At 37.7% G+C, this 27,503-nt stretch overlaps 1 protein-coding gene and 1 long non-coding RNA gene across 3 annotated transcripts in view; one reads left to right on the top strand and one right to left on the bottom strand.

Annotated features, from left to right (window-relative positions):
• Positions 1-27,503, bottom strand: part of LOC129151998 (serine/threonine-protein kinase MARK2-like) — a 549,435-nt gene that overhangs the window by 365,841 nt on the left and 156,091 nt on the right. The gene's annotated exons all lie outside the window — the stretch shown is intronic.
• LOC129151999 (uncharacterized) overlaps positions 1-27,503 on the top strand; it is an 80,993-nt gene that overhangs the window by 30,318 nt on the left and 23,172 nt on the right. Inside the window, exon 1 of one of the 2 annotated variants that reach the window (XR_008558709.1) lies at positions 21,928-21,973. The exons of the other annotated variant lie outside the window; for it this stretch is intronic. This is a non-coding gene — a long non-coding RNA (uncharacterized LOC129151999). Of the gene's footprint in view, positions 1-21,927; positions 21,974-27,503 lie in introns of those variants that run through there. 2 annotated transcript variants of the gene reach the window in all.

Below are 27,503 nucleotides of genomic sequence, written 5' to 3'. Positions count from 1 at the left end.
TTCAAAATCAGTTTCATATGCTGATCCACAAACAAGGATGACCCTCTGTAATAACAGACCTACTGGAATCCTGAGATACCTATCCAGGCTCCTTTAAATGGACTTAACTTTCCCACTCACCTGCACCAGATGGGTAGAAAAAGTACTCCTCCACTATTGGCAGGCTGTCACTGGAATTCAGCCAGACCTCTACCAATTTATGTACTCTGCTTTGCTTTCATAGTTACTGGACTTCCAACCCTCTTTCCTTCTCAGTTTTGCTCAGGACCTCATCCAATATTAACAGCTAGTATTTTTTTTTAGGCTTACTATGCTTCAGTCATTATGCTAAACCCTTTACTTGCATAATCTAATTTAATCCTCAACAACCCAGTGAGATAATTGCTTGAATTAATTATCTATTACTGCATGACAAATAACCCTAAGACTTAATGGCTTGAAACAACAAAAATCATTTATTATGTCTCATGGTTTCTGTGCTTCAAACATTTAGAAATTTCTTAGCTAAAAAATTCTCATTCAGGTCCTCACATGGAATTGCAGTCACTCTGCCTGAGGCTGGGGTCATCATGAGGCTTCACACTGACATGTCTAGTGCCTGGAATTATTAGCTGAGGCTCCTCAGCTATATCTATCTATGTTTACATGAACTCTTCATGGGGTCTCTCCAGCCTGGTAGCTTCAGATTGACTAGACTTCAAGGCATGGAATGTCTGGAGAGAGTGAAAGAGAGACAGAGAGACAGAAAGAGAAACAGAGACAGATATATACAGAGACAGAGACATACACACAGAAAGAGAGAGAGATAAAGAGAGGGAGAGAGAGGTACAGGGAGAGATACACATACAAAGATAAAGAAAGCACTTTTTTTTTTAACCTTCTCTAATTTAGTCGTGGAGTTCATGCAGTGTCATTTCAGCTCTCTTCAATATTTTTTTTAGAAGCAAGTCACTAAGACCTATCTATACTCAAAAGGAGAGGATTAGACTCCACCATTTTCTGGAAGGAATGTCAAATACTTTACAGACAAACTTTTAAAATCACTACAGTCTGACCCCTGGCCACAAATTATTTGCATTCCTCCCACATCAAAATATACTCATCCCCTCCCTAGATCCCTCAGAAATCTCATTTATTATGGCTTCAGGCTTAACTGTGAGGTCTCATCTTTGAGGTCATCTAAATCAGATCCTTAAATATAGCCTCTGAGTACAGTTCCTGTCCATCTGAAGAGCTGTGGCCTCAAGACACAAGTTATTTTCCTTCCACACATTCAACATATATTGGTGAGCAAGCATAGTAGAACTACTATAGACTTTCCTGTTCAAAGAGAGAAAAAATGGATGGCACACAGGAGTCACTGGTCTGAAATCCTGTGGTCCATCTCATGTCAGTTCTTTAATCAGAGCTCAGTATTAGTACCCAGAACGATTGCCCACAACTTCTGGTTCTGTACTCTTGGACACATTTCTTCCTTTTCTACAAGAAATGGTTGGCATATTTCTGCCTGCTTCCTGCTCATGATTTTGGGGTCCATGAGTCTCTGCATTTTTTATGTTTCTGTCTCATTTATGTCAAATTGGCAGTATTTTTCTATTGTTTAAAAAACTTTATGGGCCTCTTAGGAATCTTGCTGGATTCACTTCTTTGGTCAAAAGCCACACCCACAAATCTCATTGACAGAAGTACTATCTACCTTGGGCTTTCTAAAGATAGCAATAGGGCAATATACTTAGGGTTATTAGAAGTCCTATTGGTCAGTGAAGAGGATCTACAGGCATGTTCTTTAAATCATTAGAGGGGCTTTATATTTTTCTACTTGAGGCTCCCATCTTAATTTTTCTGAAAGTTCTAAAGTCATACACTTGATTGCATCTTCATTTTATTATATTTTTATCCTTACTTGAGGATATGTTTTTATTGATTTTTTAGAGAGAGAGGAAGGGAGAGAGAGGGAGAAACATCGATGTGAGAGAAACATCAATCGGTTGCTTCCCGTTCACATCCAGATTGGGGATTGAAACCAAAACCTAGGTATGTGCCCTGACTGGGCATTGAACCTAAAACGTTTTGGTATTTGGGACACCACTCACACTAGATGAGCCGGCCAGGGCAACTTGGTGGCATATTTAGATCGTATTTTCCTACAACACCCTGGAATTACTCTTTCCCATGAAGCCATTCTTAATTTTAGCATCATTTGCCATCTGAGAGACAGACTAAAAACGTTTTATTTTCAAATTCAGAAAGTCCTGGCTCCCTATATATATAAAATGGTTATTTCAGTACTTTATCTCTGTCCTTTCGCACTCTACTATGGGCTGCGCATGCGTGTGTGCATACACACGAGTCAGGTGGCTTCTTTAAATACTCTGCCTGGGAATCCCCTCAGCCGATTATCCACCTCATTAGGTACATTTTCTATTTCCACCTTATTCCATGCTCAACAACATTTTTCTTAATTTCTTTTAAACACTCACACACAGCCTCTTTTTGGTTAACTAGGCTTTGCCTAACAGTGTCCCCAAGTTACTTTAATTTCTTTCTCTACTTAGTCCCAAAGCCACATATTTTAGATTTTATTATAGCAGTACTCCATCTTAGTGGCTAAGAATAAGAATAAGGATAATCATAATGAAATTGATTTCCACCCCCCCCCCCCCAAATCTGAAATTTGGGCAGAGCTTCCTGGAGTAACACACTTTTCCCCTACTCAGAATCGGCTGGGTGGCTCCAAAGCTGGAGCTGGCATCGTTTGAAAGCTCAGTCACTCACATGTCTTATACCTGAACTAGGAGGACTCAACTAGATGGGGCTGAGACAGCGGGGTGTCTTCAGATGTTCCTCTTTAATTGCCCCCATGTTGTCTCTCTATCTGGTTTCTCCAGCATGGCAGATTCCATAGACTTTTTACATGACAGATCAGGACTTCTTTGGCACACATTTTAATAGAGAGAGAGAGTCAAGAGGAAGTTGTATCTCTGCATCATCATTTATAACTAATCCCTGATAATCACTTCTGCCACATTCCACTTAATAGAAGCAAACAACCCATAGTCAAGGTGAGAGGGATTAGATTTAAATTTTTGTGGGAGGAATGTCAAATAAATTACAGACACAATTGATTTTTGTATCCCAAAACTTTACTGAATTCCCTTATTAGTTCTGACAGCTTTTTGGTGTAATCTATAGGACTTTCTATTTATATGATCCTGTCCTTTCAAATTTGTATGCCTCTTATTATTTTACTAGTGGTGTGGTGCATGAAATTTGTGCACGGGGTGGGGGGTCCCTCAGCCCATCCAGCACCCTCTCCAATTGGGGACCACTGGCTCCTAACCGCTCACCTGCCTAACTGCTCTCCCCTGCCTGCCTGATTGCCCCTAACTGCCCTCCCCTGCCAGCCTGATCTCGCCCCCAATGGCCCTCCCCTGCTGGCCTGATCTCGTCCCCAACTGCCCTCTCTGCCTTGGCCCCCACCACTATGGCTTTGTCTGGAAGGAAGTCAGACATCTGGAAGATGCCTGGTCGACCCGGTCTAATTAGCATATTACCCTTTTAGTAGTATAGATAGAGTATATAGGATAGGATTGCTTAAATGGGGGGAAAAGCCTTTTTCAGCAGGAGGAGATGCTCTTGGCAGACAAAGACACATAATCCCTATACCTGAACTGATAGCCAGCCATATGCACTATACTGCCAAACTGGTCATTAAAAAATTGAACCGCTTTCTTACACCTTATACCAAACAGCTGTTGCCCTTAAAACACCTCCTCAGCCCCCACCTTAGTTTCTGCCTTCGCAGTTCACTCAGATTAGGTTCTGAGTAGTCGGTTTCTATGCCAATCAGCATCTCTTGGCCTATCTCCAGGCCTGATCAGAGAGGCGGGGCTGATCAGCAGCCCCCGCAGAGGCCCAGAGGGAAACTGAGGCACAGCTGCTGGTGAAGCCTGGAAAGAGAGAGGCAACAGCTGATCAACAGCTGCCACGGAGGCTGTGGATCAGACCCTGCCTCTCTATCCTTGGGCCTCTCTCCGGGCCTGATCTGCAGCCACCTCGGCAGTCAGTACTTGGTCACCACGCCCACAGCAGCAGCAGTAGCAGTCAGTGCTGGGTCATCATGGCAACCCAGCACTGACTGCAGGACTGACTTTTGGTGGGTTGAGTCTTCGGTTGTTTTGGATGTCATGGACCCTGGGTTTTTATATATTAGGATTTTATTTTTTGCTAAATGTTATGACTAGGAATTCTACTGCTATGTTGAATAGGAGTGTTGAGAGTAGGCACTCTTGTCTTGCTTCTGATTTTAGAGGAAAAGTTTTCATTCTTTCACTAAGTATGATGTTAGTTGTAGGCTTGTCATATACGACCTTGCTTATGTTAAGATATGCTCTTTCTATATTTAATTTATTGAGTGTTTTTATCATGAAAGAATGTTGAATTTTGTCAAATGCTTTTTCTACATCTATTGAGATTTTTATCTTTTATTCTATTAATGTGGCATATCCCATTTGTTGATTTATGCATATTAAACCATGCTTGTATCCCAGGGATAAGTTCCACTTGGTCATGGGGTATAATTCTTTCAGATTCTTTAAAAACCAAATTTTGTTGAATTGGTGTGCTACTATTTTGTTGAGAATTTTTGAATCCATATTTATCATAGATATTGGTCTGTCGTTTTCTTTTCCTGTAGTGACCTTGTGTGGCTTTGGTGTCAGGGTAATGCTAGCCTCTGGTGGTGTCATGTTTACCTGGTTGTTTGTGATAGTGTATTCTCACATTGGTGTCTCTGCATTTCCATCTCCTTTTCTGGCCTCCCTCAGTCCTTAGACGAGGTGACTGACTTGTTTCCCTTCCCTAGCAGGCCATAGGATAATACTGCATGGCTCCCCAGCATCTCAGGCCAGGCTTCCTGATCAAGAGGGACTGGAGGCTATGCTAAGCTGTTGGGCAGGACCAGGTGTTGATCTAGAATGTGCTTTATGGCCCGAATGGCCTGTTGACCTGCAGCCCAAACTGGGAAGAACTGCCAACCCTGTCGCCTTGCCAGACAGGGCAACTTGTTCTGCTTAGTGAATGAGCTGAGCCACCATTTGGGATCTCTGCTCAGATGCAGAGGTCAGCAGAAACATAGGCCAAGGCCTACACAGAGTGGCCAGATTACTATGATCTCTGAACACATAATAATCTGGCCACTCAGTGTGTGTGTGTGTGTGTGTGTGTGTGTGTGTGTGTGTGTGTGTGTGTGTGTGTATTAGAGGCCCGGTGCATTAATTCATGCATGGGTGGGGTCCGACCAGCCTGGCCAGAGGGAGGGGACATGGGCGGTTGGCCGGCCTGCCTGCTGGTCGAACTCCTGACCGAGGGGACAATTTGCATATTAGCCTTTTATTATATAGGATATACACTGAGTGGCCAGATTATTATTCATTCAGAGATCATAATAATCTGGCCACTCAGTGTATATGCTAGTTACTATGAGCCTTGCACCCACTTCTCTATCTCTGGTCGATTCCCTCAGTGATCCCTGTGGTGCATTATCTAAGTGAACCTCCCAGAAAAGATCCTAGGATGCTAGGAAAGCTAGATGGTCACCTTGAGTTCTCATTTTCCCACTGGAAAAATTGTAGGTACAGGGTTTGGGTGCCAACCTTGGGGGATGGAGGTTATGTGGTCAAAGTAAAACCATTCAGACTGATGACTGTTTCTTTAAGATTAGTGGAGTAGTGTGTGTGTGTGTGTGTGTGTGTGTGTGTGTCTTGCTTAGAAAAGCTTTCTTACCCTGAGGACAGAAAATGTTTTTTTAAAGAATTTTAATGTAATATTTTAAAAATAATTATAATTTCCACTTTTTTATTTATGTGGTTAATAAACACGAAATTGATTTTTTGTAGGCAGTGTTAGAAAAATTTAAAATAATTTTGAAACCTATATCCCAGTTCGCTGCAATGACAACTGTCATAAACCAAGCATCTAATGAAGTTATGTTCCTGGAATTTTTATTCTGTTTCTCTGCACCATTATCTTAATTACTTTAAAATGTCATATCTGATACTTATGGCAAATCAACCACCTTTTCTTTTCAGGTGTAACATGGCTATTTTTTGTTAATTTCACTTCCATGTAAATTTTAAAATCTGCTATCGAGTTCTACAATCTAACCTGCTGAGATTCTGATTGTGATTGTATTAAATCTATAAACCAATTTAGAAAATTTACAATTTTACAATATTAAAACTTCCAAAAACATGATATTTTATTTATTGACCCTTAATATCTCTCTCGAGGAAATAATATGATTCTTCCCTATGTTCTTATACGTATTTGTTAGAATACTCCTATATATGTATGTTTTTGTTGTTAACATACTCTTTAAATTTTTTATCTTTTTATCTTACATTTACAGTTTACATTAACTGTTATTTTATATTGTTTCCAGGTGTACAATAGTGATTAGACAATCAGGTGGACCTCCTGATATTTTAAGTAACCACCTGGCACCATACATAATTATTACAACATTATTGGTTATATTCCCTATTCTGTACTTTCTATAAATATTTTATTTTCTAATTGTTGCTTATAGATATAAATGCAATTGCTTTATACCTATTTGGTTTGAGTTATTATATAGTTCTCTGCTGAGATATACTCTCATTCATTACAAGCATTTTATCTTACTGTGAATAGTTATAATTTCTGCTTTAAAGTCCCTATCTGATAATTCCAACAGCTGATTTATCTTGAGACTAGTATCTGTTGATTGGCTTTTCTCCTGAGATTGGGTCATATTTTTCTCGGATCTTCATATGTCAAGTAATTTTGGTTTATGTAGTGGACATTTTGAATGTTGTATTGTGGATATTCTGAATTTTGTTACATTTTTCTAAGACTCTGAATGTTTTAGCATGTTACGGGATGAATTTTGTTCCCCCCAAATTAATATGTTGAAATCCTAATCCTCAATACCTCAGAATGTGGCCATTTTTGTGATTATGTAATAGTAATTGAGTTAAAAATAAAGTTATTAGTGTGAGCTCTAATCCAATATGAGTCCTTATAAGAATAGGAAGCATAGACACAGACATACATGTGGAAGAAAGATCATGTGAAGGCACAGGGAGAAGATGACCATCTGAGAGCTAAGGAGAGAGGTATCAGAAGAACCCCACTATGGCAATTCCTCTATTTTGGACTTTTAGCCTCCAGAATTGTGAGAAAATAAATGTCTGTTGTTTAAGCATCCAGTCCACAGTACTTTGTTATGGCAGACCTAGAAAAGTAATACAACAGGCATTTAACTTGGCTAGATTGGAACTGAAAAGTTTCATGACTGTGGTGGCGAGTAGCTCAGATCTTAATGTAGTTCTTTAAGCCTTGGCTGAAAGATGCTTTCTGTTTTCTTCATAAATGAGTGCATCAGAGGTCAGTCAGAGATTTGAGCAGAGTTTAAACATGAAATTAGGGTTACTTTTCTATGGATTTCTCTTTTCTCGGGTCTCTCTCTCAATTTCTGGTAGACCTGGGTTCCCTGGGCTTCCTTCCCCACCACCTACCCCGACCCCATCAGTTCCTCTGATTAGAAAGATGGCAAGCTTTTCATTAGAGTTTTAGCTACCCTAGAGGAAAAGACATCAGCAAGGGAAATCCCTTGCTCCAATTTTTGCTTCTCTCCAAATCTTTATGACTTTGGTCACTTTCTAGTCACTTTAGGTCATTGCATTTTGTATTTTGTCCTGAGTTTATAGCTATTATTTTCAGGGGCACTGTTTTGTTTGTCACTCTCTTCTCCATATTAGAAGTAAAACTTGCATTGGTTTTTGAATAGTGATTTTAAATGTAACTGCCTTTCTAGATTCTCTTAGTGATCCCAAGTAACTTATCTCTAAATTTATCTTTTGGAAAAAGATAGAAGCCAGAAGCTTATTGATAGTCAAGGTTCGAATGGTAAGAATGTTTTGATGTACTACATATAACTGATCAAATATAATTTTGTATTGGCTTATATGATTTTTACAAAGGAACATTCTGATATATTCAAGATGAAGGTTGTTTTCTTGATCAAGATAACAGAATTTAGCTAATGATATACTAGATGCTTATTTTGGAGAAATAAGTCAATGAAAGATACTCCTCTTTACTTACTTAGCAGTCTTGGGAGAAAAGACCAGTGAGATCAGGGTTTACATGTTTCATTGGTCAATAGTAAGTCCTAGTCACTGAGGCGGCTTATGTTTTGATATTATTTTCATTCTATTTGGATGATTGTCTAAGACCTAATACTATTTCTTTACTTTCCTTAACTCTGTGTAAAGGAAGCCCTCACTAGGGGTCTCTATACTAGGAGGAACATTTATTAACATATTTTTGTAAAACAAAAAATATATTTTTATTGATTTCAGAGAGGAAGGGAGAGGGGGAGAGAGAGATAGAAACATCAATGATGAGAAAGAATCATTGATTGAATGCCTCCTGCATACCCCCCACTGGGGATTGCGCCTGCAACCCAGGCATGTGCCCTGACTGGGAATCAAATCATGATCTCTTGTTTCATAGGTCAATGCTCAACCTCTGAGCTTTCTGGCTGGGTCTAATATATATTGATTCTGAGGAGAAACACTGACAGATCCATAGACATCTACTATGCTGGGGCCAGGGGTGCAGAAAGTATAAAGGTTGATATTGTTCCCTCATGCTCTTTTCTGCCCTCTCAGCCAGGGAAGATTACCACATATTCAGTATTGGGCATGTCCAGATCCCACAAAAGTGGTTTAGCCAGTATAGGAAAAAGTGGTGAAGAGGATTATTCTATACCTAAGGCCAGATAATCATCAATATGTTCATCATGTACATAAGATTTAAGTCAAGTAAGGAAAGTCAAGCTGCATTAGTTATGGTACCAAAAACAATCCTGAAGCTTCTGTCACTTTATCAATGACTGCCAAATGGAGATTTTTATCCTGGATACCTCAGGGCTGGATTTTTATGGCACTGGAGTAAAAACCTTCTTACCTTACCTAGGCCCTTACCCAGGCAAACTTCAAGAGGAAAATTTTGTTGTTGTTTATTTATTTATTTCTACAAAGCATATTTGGCATCTATGCTTTGTAGAAATCGTCATCTAATATATAAAGGTAATATATGCCCCAAGTCATTCTTTAAGACCTGAGAGCAAGAAATCTTAGTTCTGAGGAGATTTCTTTGATACTATGATTTTCACCTTCAACTTGAATGTAAACTTTATGTAGGACAGGGCATTTTCTATTTGTTCACTGTTAAATTTCTAGTGTCTAGAGCAAATACTTGTGTAAGTTTGGACAAATTTGTCACATAATTTATAGTTGAACAAATGTTTGAGCCAGATTCTAGGCCAAACTCATACAATGGAATCACATAGTTCCCCAGATTAAATTTTAAAACAGTTACAATGACCTTGAGTAGATGTCACACAAGAGGGCATCTCAATACAGCAGGCAGGAGAATGGGTGAGAAACACATCTAAGAGGCTTGAAGAAAGGTCTCATAACAGAAGCAAAAGGAATTCAATTAATTTTTATTATTCTCATTTGTTGACCTAGTTAAATTAATAACTTTATTGCAGTGAACACTGATTTTAACACCTATTATAAGGATTTTAAAAAGGATTTAGTATTTCCCCATAGAAAAATACATCTAAATAATTACGCTAGAGATCATAAAGTAGAATTTGCAAGGATAAGGGAAAAGGAACAAAATTTATAATCAGAGAAAAAGTCTACTGGGATAGAAGTGAATGAATATTTTATTTTCAAAGGGCAAAAGACAAAGAGAGAATCTTAAAAGCAGCAAGAAAAAAACAGTTAGTTACCTACAAGGGAGTACCCATACAACTGTCAGCTGATTATGCAGGCCAGAAGGGAGTGGCAAGAAATATTCAAAGTGATGAATAGCAAGAACCTACAACCAAGAATACTCTACCCAGCAAAGCTCTCATTTAGAATTGAAGGTCAGATAAAGAGCTTCACAGACAAGAAAAAGCTAAAGGAGCTCATCACCACCAAACCAGTATTATATGAAATGCTGAAGGCTATTCTTTAAGAAGAGGAGGAAGAAGAAAAAGGTAGAGATAAAAAATTATGAACAACAAAGTGACAACAAATACATATCTATCAACAAGTGAATCTAAAAGTCAAATGAATAAAAAATCTGATGAACAGAATAAACTGGTGAATGGAATAGAATCAGGGGCATGGAAATGGAACAGATTGACGATTCTCAGAGGAAAGAGGTTATGGGGGGTGTGGGAAGAGATTAGACAAAGATCTTATATGCATGTATCATTACCTATGGACACAGACAATAGGGTGGCAAGGGCCTGGGGTGGGGTGGGAACTGGGTGGAGGGGAACTATGGGGGGAAAAAAGAGGTACATCTGTAATAATCTCAAAAATAAAGATAAAAATTATTTCTTAATATTTAAAACCACTTTATGTTATACATGTAGTACAAAAATATATAAAAATTAAAAAATGCAAATTATACAGACATATACAGAATAGATTGTCAGGTTTTTATACTCCTAGGGCACTATTACTTTTGTTGGAGGCCTGTTTTTAGTGTATGTACTGAGCCACAGCAGGAACTGGGAGATTTTTGCCTTCCATTTCTTGTCTTCCAAAGCAGTCACCAATTCAGTCAACCAGAGTCAGCTGGATTTAAATGAAACAAACCAGGGAATGATCTCAGTCAGTGACAAAATAAACACACACACACACACACACACACACACACACACACACACACGGTGAGAAGTAAGCAAGGGGCTATGATAAGCAGTTTTGGAGCCAATTCTAGTGTTATACTTTATTTATTTAAAATTTTTAAAAATTTATTGACTTTAGAGAGAGAGAGAGGAAAACATCAATTTGTTGTTCCACTTATTTATGCCTTCATCAGTCAATTCTTATATGTGCTCTGACCAGGGATCAAACCCACAACCTCCTGGAGGTTGGTGTATTGGGATGACACTCTAACTGAGTTACCTGGCCAGAGCTAGTGTTACTTTTTAAATCAACTTCCTGTTGAGTCCACAGGAGAACATTCCATCTAATGCCTAGCTACGGGTTTTAATAAATTACACTTCTCGGGTTCAGTTGCTTTTACTGCACTACCATGATGTAAATGCAGCGGCTTTTTAATATTGTTTACTCTTTAAATTAATATTCTACATTTTGATGTGTGGAGCAAAGTCTGATATGCTCAGCCTCTGACTTTGTCACAGAAACATGGTGCATTAAAGTGGGTAGTTTCCCCAGAGTTACAGGGGCTCATAGAATCTCTGCTTTTAGCCAAGTCTAAAATTTTTTGTTGCTTGATTTTCAAGACTCCTTATAATCCAACACTGTCTCTATCCTCACATCTATCATTCCTCTAGTCCGATGGCCATTTTCTCAGTCTCAGGAATATTCTATGCTCAGTCCTGTTTTCTGTCTCTTCCACTAAAACATTGCCTCTTTTTCTCTGTGTATATTTCAGCCCAACATTTTTCTCCTATATCTATACTATAATATATCATGTAGAAAGTTTTAAAAAATGAGGTACAGCTGTGTCCTGGTGAGGAAACATGATCAAGGTATACTATAAATAAAAATAGAACTGCAGTAGAAGTAAAATCTGATATGTGTATATATAATGAGGAAAAAAAGACAAACAAGTATAAGCCATATTTTTAATAGTAGCTATTTCTTGAGGAGTGCGATCTTGGGGAGGAAATTTAACTTTTATTATATTTATGTATTGTTTGAATTCTTTAGAGTATGTATTGCTTTTGTGATCATAATAAAACCTTGTTTAAAAAATAATTTAAAAATTGTACTTTCTCCATAAACCCTTCCTTGAAAAGTACCATCCTTCCTGACATGCTTCTCCTAAAATTCTAACTTGTACTGTAAAATTCTAGGACTTTGTAAAAGACTTCTATTAATTCTTATTTGTGTATACATGTTATTTCTTCAAGTTGCTCATAGTCTTGCTTGCAACAGATGTGCTATGCTAATTATGAATCCTCTCAAATTCCTAGAAATGGGCTAAACACATTGTAGATTCTCAGAAAACACATAAGGATTGAATTAGTAACAGGGAGAGCAGCATTACACCTGTAGAAATCAACATCTATTTCTTCTGACTTCTTACCTGGCATTGGTAGGATGCTCTGTAAGTGTAAGGACATAGAAGCATCTCAGAAGACTGGGGAGTGTGGAAAAGAGGTGGGAGGAAATGGCAAGGAGGAATCCTCTCGGAGCTCTTGCCTGGCAGGAATGGGTTCTTCTATTGAGGGGAGAGGATCACTAACACATAGAATTTTTTTCCATGACCACAACAGGAGCTAGGTGAATGCAGCAGGAAAAATGTTTTGGTTTGATAGGTAGTTTTCTACCCTCCATTGGGGCCTGGGAAGAAAGAGAAAGGTTACCTCTCTTGAAGGAAGTTCTGCCCTTTCTCTCTACTCCCCCCCACCCCCAAATTCTGTAGCACTCACCACCCACAGGCTCTCTGTCCCTTTAAATCTATAGACTTCCTTGCTGAAATATATATGCCCATAAACAAACTCCTATCTCTTTCTCCCAGTCCTGCTGGCCTACCTGGCAAATGTGGGATCAAGTCTAGCTAGGGTCTGTAACTTTGGAACTTAAATTCCATGGGCTACTTCCATGCCAAAATTCACTCACAGTAATTCTCTTTTTGGAAGCCAGTAACCTCAGAGCCTGGAGGAGCCTTAGTATCATCATATACTGGGGACAAGCAAATAGTTTGTATAGAAGCTAATTTTGTACATTGAATGATGGAAAAAATAGATGCTCAATAAGGATATGGAGGAAGGTCAAGGGTAAAAGGTCAGCTTGAGGACAGGCCAACTAGAAAGCATCAATTTCCCTCTAAAGGTTTTGTGCATGGAAAGAGAAGAGAAGGCTATTTTAGTATCCAGATAAGTTAGACTTCCTCTTCACATGATTGCTATTGAGCTATTTGTATCTTGGAATTTATCTTGTCCTATGCTCTCAGAAGTCTTATTCTCCAAGGAACTTGATCAATATCTTTTTCCCACAGAGACTGAATAAAAATAACTCCCCTTTCACAGAATCCCAGAACATCTTCTCAGAATAATAATTCTACTTGGTATGGAGACCTTTAAAAACTCACAATGTTTTACGGTTGATATGGGAGGGATTTATGGGGTAATAACTTGAGAATGGTCCTGTGTAGGCAAGGAGAAAAGAAAAAAATCATTTGAGGCTGAGTGAGAATTAGTGGGTTTTTTGATCATGCTCATGCTGGACTACCATTATGAATGGACAGGTGGAGGGAATGAAAAAAGACTCGAAGAGATAGGAACAAATAAGTGACCGAGTACCCAAGAAGCCTTTAGAGCTCCCTTTGAGTCTTCTCTGTGTTGTTTTCACGTTTTAAGCCAAGCCTAATCAACCTTGCATGTGGATTTGGCCAGTGTGCTTTATGATAGCATTGATAAGTCTGTCAGTTGCAGACTCTGTTATCAAAGGGTTAATGGACACTGCTATTTGATGAATTATTTAAGGACGCTTCACCTTGGTTTATTGGCTCATAATTTGATCTAGCCCAAAGATTCATTTAAGAAAAGAGGAATCATTGTTGAATCATTGCTATGAAGTAACATAGTTTCAGGTTAACAATACCCTTCTCTTAGAATTTTGAACCCTTAAGGGCCTTCAAAGAATGCCGACAAATTTATACAATGTTTGTTGGCTTCTTGGGCTTTTTTTTGTTTTTTTTTTGTTTGTTTTGTATTTGTACAATTGATCATATTTTTCTTAGCAAAAAAATAAACTTAACTTTCCCAATTAGAGCTTCTCAAGTGAATTACAACTGACAATATTGTCAGCTTCTTTATTATTGCAGTGGATTTTACTTTTTTAGACTTTTCTTCCTTTTTGAAATATTAGACTTTTTATTGACGTAAACTAGTTTTACTAATAAATTTTACCCTATTAAAAAAATCACCCATCACTTCCTCACTTGCTTCACATTGTATTTCTGCTATTTCTTTGCACATCCTGTATAATTGAGTCCCATTTGCATTTTCCTTGGTTTTCTGAGAAAAATAATGATTTAGGTGAGCTAAGGCTATCAATTTGAATAAAAAAAGATTTTTTTCCAGAAAAAAACATCAGCTAATTTGTAAACATAAGCTTAAAACTTTTAAATTGGATTTTCTGGGTTTAGAGCTGAGGTTATTTTCATTGCACAATTTTGGGCTAATCTTAAAATATTAATAATTAAATCATCATCTGTGGAAACCCAAGATTTCTTCTGTACAGTTATCACAGTACTCTGACATTATTGAATAAAAATCTCAATTATATTTTTAAAAATTTCTTCAACATTATCATATCCCTATTCAAATTTATTAATTTCTAGCTTCAGTTACTAATATATATATATATGTATATGTATATATATATATATATGTATATATATATATATATATATATACACACACACATATATATACACACACACATATATGTGTGTGTGTGTGTGTGTGTGTGTGTGTGTGTGTGTATTCTTTTATTCATTCAACTTTTGGTCATTTTTCCTATTGAATGGTAGTAGTATTTCTTTGTGGCACACATGAAATGTTCCTTGGTAAGCAGGAACCTTGGAGTGAAATTTGGGTTATAGATCTGGCCTTATAATTTACTGGTAGTCCACAGAAATCATTAGCATTCTTGGTTGAAAACAACAGAAACTAACTGTGGCTAACTAATCTAAAGGGATACTGAATAATCTATAGTCAAAGTAAGAGTTGAACACTAAGATCATAGGAAATTAGTCTAGATGCTGAGAGGCTTATCAACTGGATAGCAGACATTAATGGGCAGTCTTTTTTTAGGGTGCTGCTAGTAGTACACTTAGGAGATAGAATCTGATTAACTTTGCTTATTAGTTTCATACTAGAGGCCCGGTGCACGAATTCATGCACCAGTGGGGTCCCGTGGCCTGGCCTGTGGGATCGGGTAGAAACTGGCTCTCCGACATCCCCCAAGGGGTCCTGGAGGTTGGCCAGCCAGGGATGGAGTGCGGGAGGGCTCTAGGGCATGTCCAGCCCGTCTCACTCAGTCCCGATCAGCTGGACCCCAGCAGCAAGCTAACCTGCTGGTCGGAGCATCTGCCCCCTGTTGGTCAGTGCACATCATAGTGACTGGTCGACCAGTCAACTGTCTGCCCCCTGGTGGTCAGTGAATGTCATAGCGAGCAGTTGAGCAGTCTTAGAATATCATTAGCATATTATGCTTTGATTGGTTGAAAGGATGACCAGACAAGGGATGGTGGTGAGAGACCTTGATTTATAGTACCAAAATGACAAAGAGGAAAGGGGGGAGGTACTGAAATTAAAATATACGGGAAAAGATCCCGAGAAGGCCAAAACAATAGATGTTCACTTCAGCCAGCTACTAGTCATGCAAGCATGAACAAATAAACTCACCTGATTTATTTTATTTCATTTCATTTATCAAGTGGAAGTGAAAAAAATCTTTTTTTTTCCTTCTTCATGGAGATATTAATGAGATAGCTTTAAGTGAGCTATCTCATTAAATGAATGAGATCTTTAAATGATATCTAAATGTGAAAACACATAGGAAAATAGAAAATGGTTCAGAGTTTAGATGTAGGAATATTTTAATTTCATGATATTCTTTGTAGGACATTGTGAAATGTTTATTAATAAACTTACCATGTTTGTTTGGTAAGTACTAGCATTCTTACCAGTACTGCATTTTCTGGAGGCTCAAAATGTAACCTATGTTTATACAGAGCACTGCACTTTTAAATATTTAATGAATTTTAAAGACGTATTTCTAAGTTTTCAAAAAATGTCTATTTTATATGTGCATTCATCTCGTCTTCTTTTATTTTCTGTTAACAGGCAAAGGACAGTAGATAAATAAGATTTCTTGTGTGTAAGTAAATTTTGTTTCATTAAAATATTAATAGGGAAAAAAGTACATAAATCACAAGTTTACAGTTTATTGAATTTTCTCCAGTGAGTACACCTATATCAAGAACTAAAACTTATTAGTACCTGGAAAGCACCTCTTTTTACCTTCTCCTACTCACTAGTCCACCAAAGATAATAATTCTCTTGATCGAGTTTTATCACAATAGATTAACTTTGCCTATTCTTGAAGTTTATATAAGTGAAGATATCTTTTTTTTTTTTGTAACTAGCTGTATGTGTCTCAACACCATGTTTGTTGGATTAATTCATAGTATTTCATGAATCAAATTCTCATAGCTATATAATATTACTGCATGGGACTCAATTTGTTTGTTTAGGTACTTAAGTCCAGCTTTTATTTTTATGTACCATAAGACTACACAAAATTTACAAAGTTTTTCAGCTACTTCTTATTAGCTTTCTAGACCCTTACCTCGTGTAGTGTAGCTTAGGTATTTACCAGATATACTGAGGGAAAGCCATTGTTTGTTGGTTTGATTTCTTTGCATCTTCATTCTTTAGGAAATCTTGGCCTCTTCATTCCTGCCTAAGTCAGAACCCCAACTTTCAATTTTTGTCTGCTGAGTTTTGAAAGGCTCCTGAATTCTCTGATGATTTCATTGGTTTCCCAGCCTCCCTCCATAAAAGAAAATATATATGCCTCACGGAGAGAAGCTGGACACAAAATATTTGACTCTTTTACTGAATGTTCTTCTCTCCAGGATTTGAACCCCTGAAGTTTTCTTTCTTTTTTTTTTTTAACAGCAATCAAATTCCTTGGGATAAATTTTTTATGTTTTAGCTGAATTTTCATGTTGTTCTTAAAAGTACTGTAGGTCTGCTACAGCTAACATAATCAGAAGTAAAAACCAGTACCCATTTTCCTTTACTATTTACTCACTATCTTAATTGATCTATAATGTATATGCCATAGAATATGCAATCTCAAATGCAGATGCACAGATTGACAGATCAACTTTTTACTATGTAACAGAGCACCAATATTTTATTTTATCTGTGGAATGTCTTAATTCAGCTCCTACAAACTCAAATTTTTATTGGAGCATATTTTTTGATTCATCAAGTTTATATAAATGTAAAATATTATTATCCCTAGAAGCACATGAACCTGTTGGTCTTTGTCTTAAAGAGTTTACAACCTAGATCAGGAATTAAGGTTTATAGATAAATAAGCCCACTTTATTTTACTGATTACATTACCCAGATGCTGACTTTCTTCCTTGGATAGGCAGGATAATTTAATGGAAAAAGCAAAGACTCTGGAAGTTAAACAGACCTTGGATTTTGTTTTATGTCTAGGATTTCAAAAGGCTTCTAGAGCAAGCCAGTTAAACCCCAGCGACGCTCAGATTTTCCACTTTACAGTCTGAATGATATCTAGATTGTAGGGTCATTGTGAGTATGACATAATGTATATGGGGGTCAATCACAGTGTCTGCCACATGCTAGTGATGTATTAATATTAGTCACAACTCATTTTATTCTCTACTCAGCATTTTTCTCATCGGCTGGTATCTGTTGCCTTGCTTCCTCCCTCTTCTTTTTCCCTTGGCATGATTATATTGCACAGCTGGTTTGTATTCTCTTATCTCACCCATGCTACAGGCATGGAAGACACTAGCATATTATTGATTACTGATATTAACAATTTTTCTCCCCTCTCAATCACTGGGAGTTTCTTGGACACTATTTGTGTTCCTCCTGTATAAAAGTGGAGGAGTGGGCTGAGTGTAGATGGGTGCCCTTCATTTGAAAATATTGACTGCAGTAAGCAAGAATGGTGTTCTTTTTAGAGTGTTAATACTTCATTTTCTTCCATCCTAAGCCTCAGAGTTAAACTAGGGCACCTGGCATAATTCTTTCTAGTTGATGCTCTGATCAAACTTTCTCCGAGTTCACTCCCGGAGGGCTGGGCGATTGTTGTGAGGCATAAGTTTTTAATTTGATAAAATTAAATCTCTCCAGTTAAATCTACTGTGAAATTAAAACCTTGACTCAAACCTGACGTTCAATAGGATCGCTTTGAAAGTGGCCTGATTTTACTGAACTCAAATGGCTTACAGTAGCCTTAGATCCCTTTCAAATTTTTCAGCTCAGCAGCCTGATGGGAGATGCAAGATTGTTGCAAAAAGAAGTACATTTCCAGGTGTGGAAAGAGCAGGTTGAGGTAGATAGTCAGAGCAATTTAGGGCTATCCTCTCCTTATATCTGTATTGTAGAGCCCTTTGTTAGGTAGCTTGCGTATTATTTAGTGACCAGGTTACTGAACTGTGTGTACATGAGTCTGTTACCACTGGCCTCTTCTCTGCTTAATGATATTACAGGTTTTTTGATAGAATTAATAGCAGTGGCACTGAGCTCCTTTTAATTTACTCTTCTTTTGGTTGCAAGATCATCCATCTATGGAGTGTGAAATGATAATTACTATTTGGTCTGATATTCTTGGCTTTCTCTAAGTACAGAAGTTTAGTATGCTTAACGAGACACTTAATTGGTATTACCTGATTAAGATTGCATTTTGCAGCAGAAGGTTGTTTGATTTTCAGCCTTTAAAAAATTAAACATGGCTAAATTTTTAATTTTTGGTAACTTTAAGAAAATCTGTTTGTATTTTTTAAGGCACAGTTCTCTAATTTCTTAATTGATAGATTACTTACATGTGGAATAACAAAAACAGACCTTGGTGGATTAAGACTTCTACCAATATTTTGTCTATTAGGTTCCTCATTCCTTATCCTTATACCAAGTAGAGTTAGGAGCATCAGGTCTATACTTCTAGAATTTTCCTTGGAACAAGGTTATCACAAAAAAATCTGTTTCTAAACTGCTGACTTAAAAAAAATAGGCATTTTATTTTAGAATACTTTGGGTTTTAAAGGAAAATTGTAAGGATAGTACAGATAGTTCCCATGTACCTTCATATAGTTTCTCTTAGTATTTATATCTTATATTAATATAGTACATTGTCACAATTAATGAACAATATTGATACATTAATATTAACCAAAGTTCATACATTGTTCAGAATTCTGTAATTTTTCCTAAGATCCTTCTGAAATACCATCTGGAATGATGGTATAGAATAGAGACAAGTAAAATGTTTTTTACACGTGACATAAAGGAATGAACTAACTTAATTACTTTAAGGAAAACAAAAGAAATAAAATTATCAACAGCCTACTTTCATAAATATAAATGCCAAATGAATGCTGGTTATTGTTTACCTAGAGACCCTTGTAAAATTATAGGCTTAAAATGGCTTAATGGGTTGGCGTAAACCAGGGATTCAGGCTCAGAAGAAGTTAGACTGCAAGGACCTGGAGTGTAATTAAAATAAAGGGAAAGGTTGTATGCTATTGCAATGACAAAACCAGATATAGGCAGATTTAGCTCGTTCTGATGCATTGCAGTCCGAGGTCTGTTTTAAATGATTCATAGCAAATGAAAGCAACTACACCATTTTGGTCCTATTTGTCAAAAGCACTTCCAATTGAAGCAGATTTGTGCTCTAGAAAATTAATAATTTGTTTCTCCATTAGTTTAATTTTACATTCTCTGTCTATATCCAGTTGTGTTAATTCTATTCAAACCCTCTAGTGGGCTGCCTAATCTCTCAACTTAAACCATCTTTCCCCACTCCTGAGAACTGGTGGCGAAGTTCCTAGCTTGTTTTATGCCACTTTACTTCAATACTCTCCCTCTCAAATCTATTAAGAGATGGCCTTCTGGCCCACCTGCCCTTTCTGGCCCACCTGCTGCCCTTTATGTAGTTCACGGACCCATCTTGCCTTAAATCAGTGGCTGACACACATGTTCTGATTTGATACAGCTTATGGCCAATCACCTCTTTCAATAAGAGCCACTTAATAATATAAGTACACTGATGGAGTGCCATTACCGAGATGAGATGGGGATATACTGCCACTGCAGTTAAAGTCTGTGGAGGGGAACAGAAAAGAGGATGAGTTTATTATGTTTCCCTCTTGGAGATTTCTTCCATATTTTGCTATCAATATGACCCCAACAAAATTCTGTCTTCTACCTAGGCTACAGGTCACAGCATGATTTCTCCTCTTAAAGTTTCTGCTCTCATTCTCTTTTCTTGGAAGATAGATATTAACCTTCTGAACATAACCACAACACATCTTGTTTTGCAAGCATCCCAGCATCTCTTAAGGGTGTGAGATACTTCTCTTCACTCAGTTCATTCAGAATCTAAGGGAGCCCATCAGCAATTTCCTTATTCATTGTTGTAATTGGGCTGAATCCTATCTTTCATTAGACAGATAATGAAAGAATCTTTATATAGTTTTTAAAACAGATATTCATGGTATTGAGAAGCTTAATGAGGTTTAATTTACTTTTAGTTTTGTCTAAAAGTGGCTGACTCTGCTAATAGTTACCAGTATAATAATTACCTTCCACTAATTAGGAATTTATTATAGGTTGTGCAGGCAGCATCTAATTTAATCTCACAAAATCCTATGAAGCAGATACTATTCAGATTTTGATATAAATGAGGAAACTGAGGATCAAGTAAGTTACTCAGGATCCTACAGCAGCAAGCTTAAGAATTTGAATCTTTCTGAATCATAGCTCCTTATCTTACACATTTTGATCTCTGTCATCTCTGTCTCTATCATGATTTGACTTTATGGGAGGGAGCTGTATGCTCAGAGAAGGACCTCCACTGATTCAATCCAGTTGAGGGAGATTGAATTCAGATGCTATCAGTGCCTTCTTGTGTCGAGGACAAAGGAAGAGAAAACTAACAGGACAATATTTAAGAGAATAAGCAGACATTAGTAATTTTGGAAAACTTTAGGCCAGACGAACTAGGAAGAGCTGGTTGAGGCTCTGAGCAAGCAGTAAGGAAGGGCTGATGTGGCACTTAACATTCATTTTACATGACAAGTGGCTCAAGTTCAGAAGACTGGGTGTAGTCAGCCAAGAACAGGTTCAGAAATGGAAGTTCATCACAGTGTTAAGTGACTGTGCTGTTTGTACTCTGTAGACACATTTTGTTCCTCATTCCTTTACACCTGCATGGTTTATATATTTTAAAAAGTGAATCTATGTCATCTTTGGGCCATTCGTTGTCCTTATAAATTAATGGCAAGTAGAACCCTGCTTGCTTGTGTTTTCTTGTATTTTTTGGATGCTGAGGACATTCTAACTTCTGTGATAGCATAGTAAGTTGTACGACCTGGTTTGGATGTTGTCTTTCTGTTCTCTACCTTAATGGAATTATGGTTCCTCTAGCACTTCTGACAGAGTTGTCTGGTCTCTGTTTTAATACCTCTATAGGTAGGACATAATAGGCAGCTTAAAGTCAAACAGACCTGGGCTTTCAATTCAGTTCCCTTATATATACAATCTATGCCCTTGGGAGAGTTAATTCCCCTTATATGACATGTGAATAATAATATCTACTGTACTGGGGTGTGTGTATGTAATTGGTTAATGCACACAGGGCAACTCTCATAATACTGGTACATACCCAGAGTGCATCTGTGTTAACCCTATTTTAGTTGTTTAGTTGTATGCTGAATTATAATCTTTATCTTCTATCCACTGATTTTAAAGAGTTCACTTTAAAATAAGGTACCTACACATTTTTAAAATATGCTCTGGCTTATAAACATTGTGATGGTTTCATGCTCTCGTTGATTGTCTTTGCCTACGCTAGATGTTTGAGCAGTAAATTTGATAAGCGAACATGGCATATCTGTTTTGTTGCATTGTTTTATCAGTGATAGGATTTTGTAGCAATCCACATGCAATTTCCTCCAAGAGGACAAAGAGTTATATACATTTCATTCTTAGCCTTGGGCTCCCATTTCTCTGACTGATCACCTGGATCCCATTAAGGAGAAATTGGAGCATCTCCCATGTACTGCCATTGTGCTGATGTTATGGAAGTTATCAGAATAGGTAAGTGTGTGACCTACCCTTTTTGAGTTATAATACTATAGAGATATAAAATAAGAAAACTCAGTTCAGCATAAAGTGTAATATGACAAGTTCCCCAAAAGGACAAAACGTGCTTCAAAAGTTTCAGAGGGAAAGGAAGATATCTAGGATCAAAGAATGAAGAAAAGATTCATCAAAGATATTATCTTTTAGATGGGGTCTTAGAGAATGGGTACTGCTAAGAGATATCAATTTTCAAATAACTTGACAGAATCTTTAAAAAATTAATATATTACTATAAAAGATATATAGAAATAAATACTTCCCTTCGTGTAGTGTTGACATAAGAATACATTATTACTTTTGGAAAGTAACCTGACTGTCTTTTATTAGAATTTAAATTATGCATACTATTTGACCCAGGAGTCCATGTTCAGAATGGATTTGAAAAAATAAAGGAATGAGTTATAAAGGTTTTCATATAAATATGTTATTCCAGCCTTGTGTATAGTAGTTATAAAAAGGGAATAAAAATAAAATAAAAAGGGAATAAACTGAATGTTCCTATATAGAAATGGTAGAATAAATTAAGGACTATCTATATCACATGATATGAGCCTGTTATTAATATGAATAAAGCAGATCTCTATAAATTGAGGTGAAATAATTCTATGTAAACTATATGAGAAGAGCTAGTTGCATCTATATATGGTTTAAAATCCATCACCAAGTTTACAGGTATAGATATGAAAGTGCTTTCTGTTCAAATTGGTCCACTGCGTTCATGTATATCTTTGTCATTTTTAGGCACATAACTATATATTCTTAATGTAGAAAGACACTTTAAGTGCCCAGAAAAGTGAGTGATTATGGAGTCTGAGAAGTCCCACCAATTACTGCCTGCCAGCTGGAGACCCAGGAAAGTCAGTGGTGGAATTCCAGGCATAGTCTGAAGGCCTGAGAACCAGGGGAGCCAATGGTGTAAATCCAAGTCCAAGGGTAGGATAAGACTGATGTGCAGGCAGGAGGAAAAAGGGATGCATCTTTTACATATGGGAAAGGGCAATTATGGAAGCGAGCTCAGTAAATTATTCCCTTAGGGTGGTAGAATTAGAGAAAGGAAGGGCAACCGATATAAATCATTGCCAATAATATACATATACAGGGTGTCCCCCCAAAATGTACGCACACTTTGAATGATAACAAAGTTGGTGTTTATTAGCATACAGCTCATTTTCAAAATCAAGTGAGTTATCAACTGTTAAAGTCTTTACATCTTTTAGGGAAAAAATATCACTTAATGAAGAGGAAAAATAACAAGTAGGTTGCTGGTAATTAAGGTTGGTTTGAGCTTCAGGAAGGTGGGATTGGTTATAGGCATGACTTCTTAGAAGAGGCTCAGAGACCAGCCATCCAGTGGTACAAGCCTGGGTAATGCTTGAGTGGAACAGTCAGTAGAGGCAGAAGAGACCGATTAAAAGTGGCATGAATAGCTTGCATTTCCAGTGAAGCTGTTGGAGCAGGGGAATTACATGACTCTTGCTATATTTGGAGGAGCCCTTTCCAGCCCTAGGTTCAGGGTGGATAGGAGAGGGCAAAGCTTGAAAGCGGGGAGAGCCCTTCAGAAGCTATTTGCAATAGTTTGGCAAGAGATAATGACCTATACTCGAGGGATGGCAGTGATTTGGAAAGAGAAAAATGAGAACAATATGTTAGAGGAAAATTACACAGAGTTGTCAAATTATTGATATAGATAATGAGAGAAGAGGAGGAGCAAGACTAGTTAATGGTGACTGAGAGACTCATGGTATCCTTGGCAGAAAAAGAGGGGTCTGGAAGTGATTTGGAAATTAAAAGTGACAAGTGTGATTTATGGCAGAGGGATTAGTTGGCACCTAAAAATTGCCGCTCAGGTGGAAACTAGAAGTAGGTTTTGTGAGACTTTTGCATAGAGTAAAAGGAGTTTGAAAAGAGTAGATACAGTTTACCAAAAAGAGCCTGTGTGGAAAGAAAGGAAAAGGGACTGAAGCTAGCACTGTGGTGTTTACCTTTTGAGTCAGAAGAATTAAGGAGCCAGTGAGAAGTGCCCTGGGTACCTGGAGGAAAACTAAAACAGCTTGGGCATTGGAGACAACTCATGCTTTGCTAAAATCTCTGTGTGCTCTATTCTCTTTCTTCTAAGTAAGCTTCTAGTGGCTTGAGGCAACCACTTTTAGTGGGTGCTAAAATCATTACAAAGGTGAAAGGAACTTCTTAATGGGAGGATCTTGCTGACACCACTTACACTTGTAGCATCACTAAAAGTTGTGTACTGACATGTTGTTCCTCAGGATGTGATACAACAGGAAGTATACAGTGCAACCCATGAAGTATTCGAGTTGAAAAGAAAAAATTAACTTGAACCAGAATCAATAGATCCTTCAGAGATACTATTTTATAGAAAACCCAGCAGGTACAGGAAGAGAATAATAATAGCACAAGGAAGTAATCAGTCAGATGCAGGATATGAGATGCTCTACAGGCCAAATGATCTAGATTTATTACCATATAAGTGGCATTAAAAAAAGGGGGGTAGCTGTTGTAAAAGTCATAGGAACTCCCTACTCACCTGCCCCCCCCCCAAAAGGAATATATGAGTGAATATAGTAAATTGGCTCAGAAAACAGCATTGATCACTCTTTTTTCTTGTTGTAAAAGTCATAGAACACCCCCCCCCACACACACACACACCAAATCTATCACTAAACCTCTGAAATGTGGTGATTTTGTTTCTTAAATGTCTCAATGAGTCCATACGGCCCCAGTGCCAATGCCACAGCACCGTCCTAGCTGCCATCATCTCCTGCCTGGACGGCTCCCACCACATCAGAACTGATTTATTTCCTCTGCCTTGTTTCCATCTATGTGCACCATGCTGTAGCCTGAGCGAGTTTTAACCATGCAAATCTGCTCGTGTGACTTTCCTGCTTAATCACCTAGTAGAGAAGGACCCACCCCAGAATCTAGCAGGCTTCCCATGATGTAGGCCCTGATCCTCTCCCAGGGGCTGGCCATCTTTCTGCCTTAGCTGGCAGCCATTTCTTGAAGGGACTGTAGACTTTCCCCCTTCTGACCCTTTTCATGCTATCTGTCCTCGTCTGGGAGATCCTTTCCCAAATACACACACACACACACACACACACACACACACACACACACACAGTCACTCACACACATTCACTCCACTTTAGGAAAATTCTCCCGAGACCCCATTCTTGGTCATAGCCTCCTTGTGCTAAGCTTCCTGTTTGTTTTTCCTTCAGAGCATTTATTACATTTTATATAATTACATATTTACATGTTGGCCTATTTATATGTTGGCGTTAGGAGGCTATAAGCACCCTGAGAGCAGTGGCTGTGCCAATTGTGGCAAGCATTATATCTCCCGTGCCTAGGCAATAGCTGCTACCTTAAAGGGCATAATACTAGTAAATACTTTCTGAATGAATGACTGGTCGTTAGTGACACTCCTGGGCACTGTGGCTCTGTCAGTTCAGATTCACAAGACTCTTCTATCTCCTTGGTTTTGTGTTAATTCTTCCATCAACTCCACTCCCTTTTGTTAGTTTAATTTGTGCCCAGAGAGAGCTCTCAAAATTTCAGTTATTGGGGTACCTTTGATGAGGCACTGAGATTATTTAATGCATATAGTCAGATTTTATTTCTTGTCTTTCTTCCTGAGTTATTCAAATGTCTCTGTGTATCCTCCAGTGAATATGTTCTAATTCATCTTTTGCATTTTCTTGTTTTAAAATCTGTTCCTAAAGTCTCCAGCTTATGTTTTCTTCTTTTCTTTCACAGATTCCAGGATAGTGTGGACAATTGGTTCAGGTATCAGGTTTCCACATGTCTAATTAGTTTCCTCCCCTCCCCTGTTCTCCTCTCCGGGCCACTGCCCTCTTCTCCTCTCTCTTTCCTGTCAAAGTCAAGTCCAGAAAAGCTCCTCATTTGGTGCTTTCTCTGACTGGTTACAAACATCTGCAAGGTAGACAAATTGTGGAAAAGTGGATATTCTTTCAGGAAATACAGACCTAGATATTCATTCATATGATTTGGGGTAATTTATTTATGTCTCTGATTTTCTATTTTATTAACTCTATTTGGCAAATAGAGTTATCACATCAGATACTCAATTTGTTATTTTTAAACTTGTCACTAGTCATTCTCATTTGACAATATTCACAAACATATAATTAATCCTAAATAATTTAAATAAGGTAAATCCCTTTTGAAAAATAAAGATTTATATTTTTGTCCAGAAGGCATAGGTGGGTGATTGGTTTTCACGTAAGGTGTCTCTTTAGACTTGAGTCTCTTTCTCCTTTCCCTTCAACCTTGACTTCTGCAGCTCAATGATATTTCCACTCTTCCTCCTGAGGAAAGGGTTTTGCTCATTGAGATTTTCTATCCTTGAATTTCCAGGCTCAAGGAAGAAATGGACCAAATCTGTGTCTCTTGTCAGTGCAGTAGTTCTCAATTCTGGCTGTCTATTAAATCCTTTGGGGAGATTTTTAAAAACACCCACAATCATTTAGGACCTCAGATATTTTCGTTTTTATTTTTTTAATCCTCACTCAAGAATATTTTTCCATTGATTTTTAGAGAGAGGGAAAGACAGAGAGAAATATCAATGTGAGAGAAACACATTGATTGGGTTGCCTCCTGCATGTGCCCTGACCAGGGTCCGGGCCAGGGAAGAGCCGGCAATCAAGGTATGTGCCCTTGTCTGGAATCGAACCGGGGACCCTTTGTTCCACAGGCCGACACTCTATCCACTGAGCCAAACTGGCTAGGGCTGGACCCAGATATTTTAATTTAATTGGTCTTAGGTGTGGTATTATGTTTACCATTTCATCTTAGCATTTTCCCAATGATTTTAATGGGAAAGTAGAGTAGGAAACCACAATTGGTGGCCTTTGAGAGTCGATCACTGGGCCAGCCAATAGGTAGGATATGGGAGGAGACAAGCGGAGCTTTTTCGTGATGCAGCTGTAATTCCAAACCAGTATTAGCATGGAAAATGATGAGTTGTGCTTAAAGTGGCTAGTTTATTTTATTTCTCAAGTATTTTGGCTTTTTCTACATAGTTATAAACTTGGTCAAAAACTTCTAAACTCACATATAATATTTAAGACTTCTAGAAACTAAACCAGGAAATAAATGTGTGTGTGTGTGTTTTTTGTTTTTTTTTTTGTCTCAAAGCAAACACTACACTGAAATTTTGAGAAAATGCTTCAAGTTGTGGAGGGGGAAAGAAGTCATTCTGTCTCTGAACATTCCACAGAAACTGAACCCTGAAGTTATTATCTTTCCCTAGGGATACATCAAACGTGCTTCTGCCTCTCCTTGTTAGCCATTTGTATATTCATGCACTGGAGGAATTTTGAGAAACTGCCTGATAACTCAACAACTGTTACACGCAGGATAATACTCGAGCCCTTGATTTTTCTGAAAAAGAAAAATGAAAGTGAAATTTGATTGTGTTTAATATCTTTCATGCAATGTATCCTAA

The sequence above is a fragment of the Eptesicus fuscus genome, chromosome 17 (genome assembly GCF_027574615.1).
Source record: "Eptesicus fuscus isolate TK198812 chromosome 17, DD_ASM_mEF_20220401, whole genome shotgun sequence".
Taxonomy (NCBI): Eukaryota; Metazoa; Chordata; class Mammalia; order Chiroptera; family Vespertilionidae; genus Eptesicus; species Eptesicus fuscus.
Note: the sequence above shows the minus strand (reverse complement) of the source record. Positions and strands in the feature narration are given on the sequence as shown.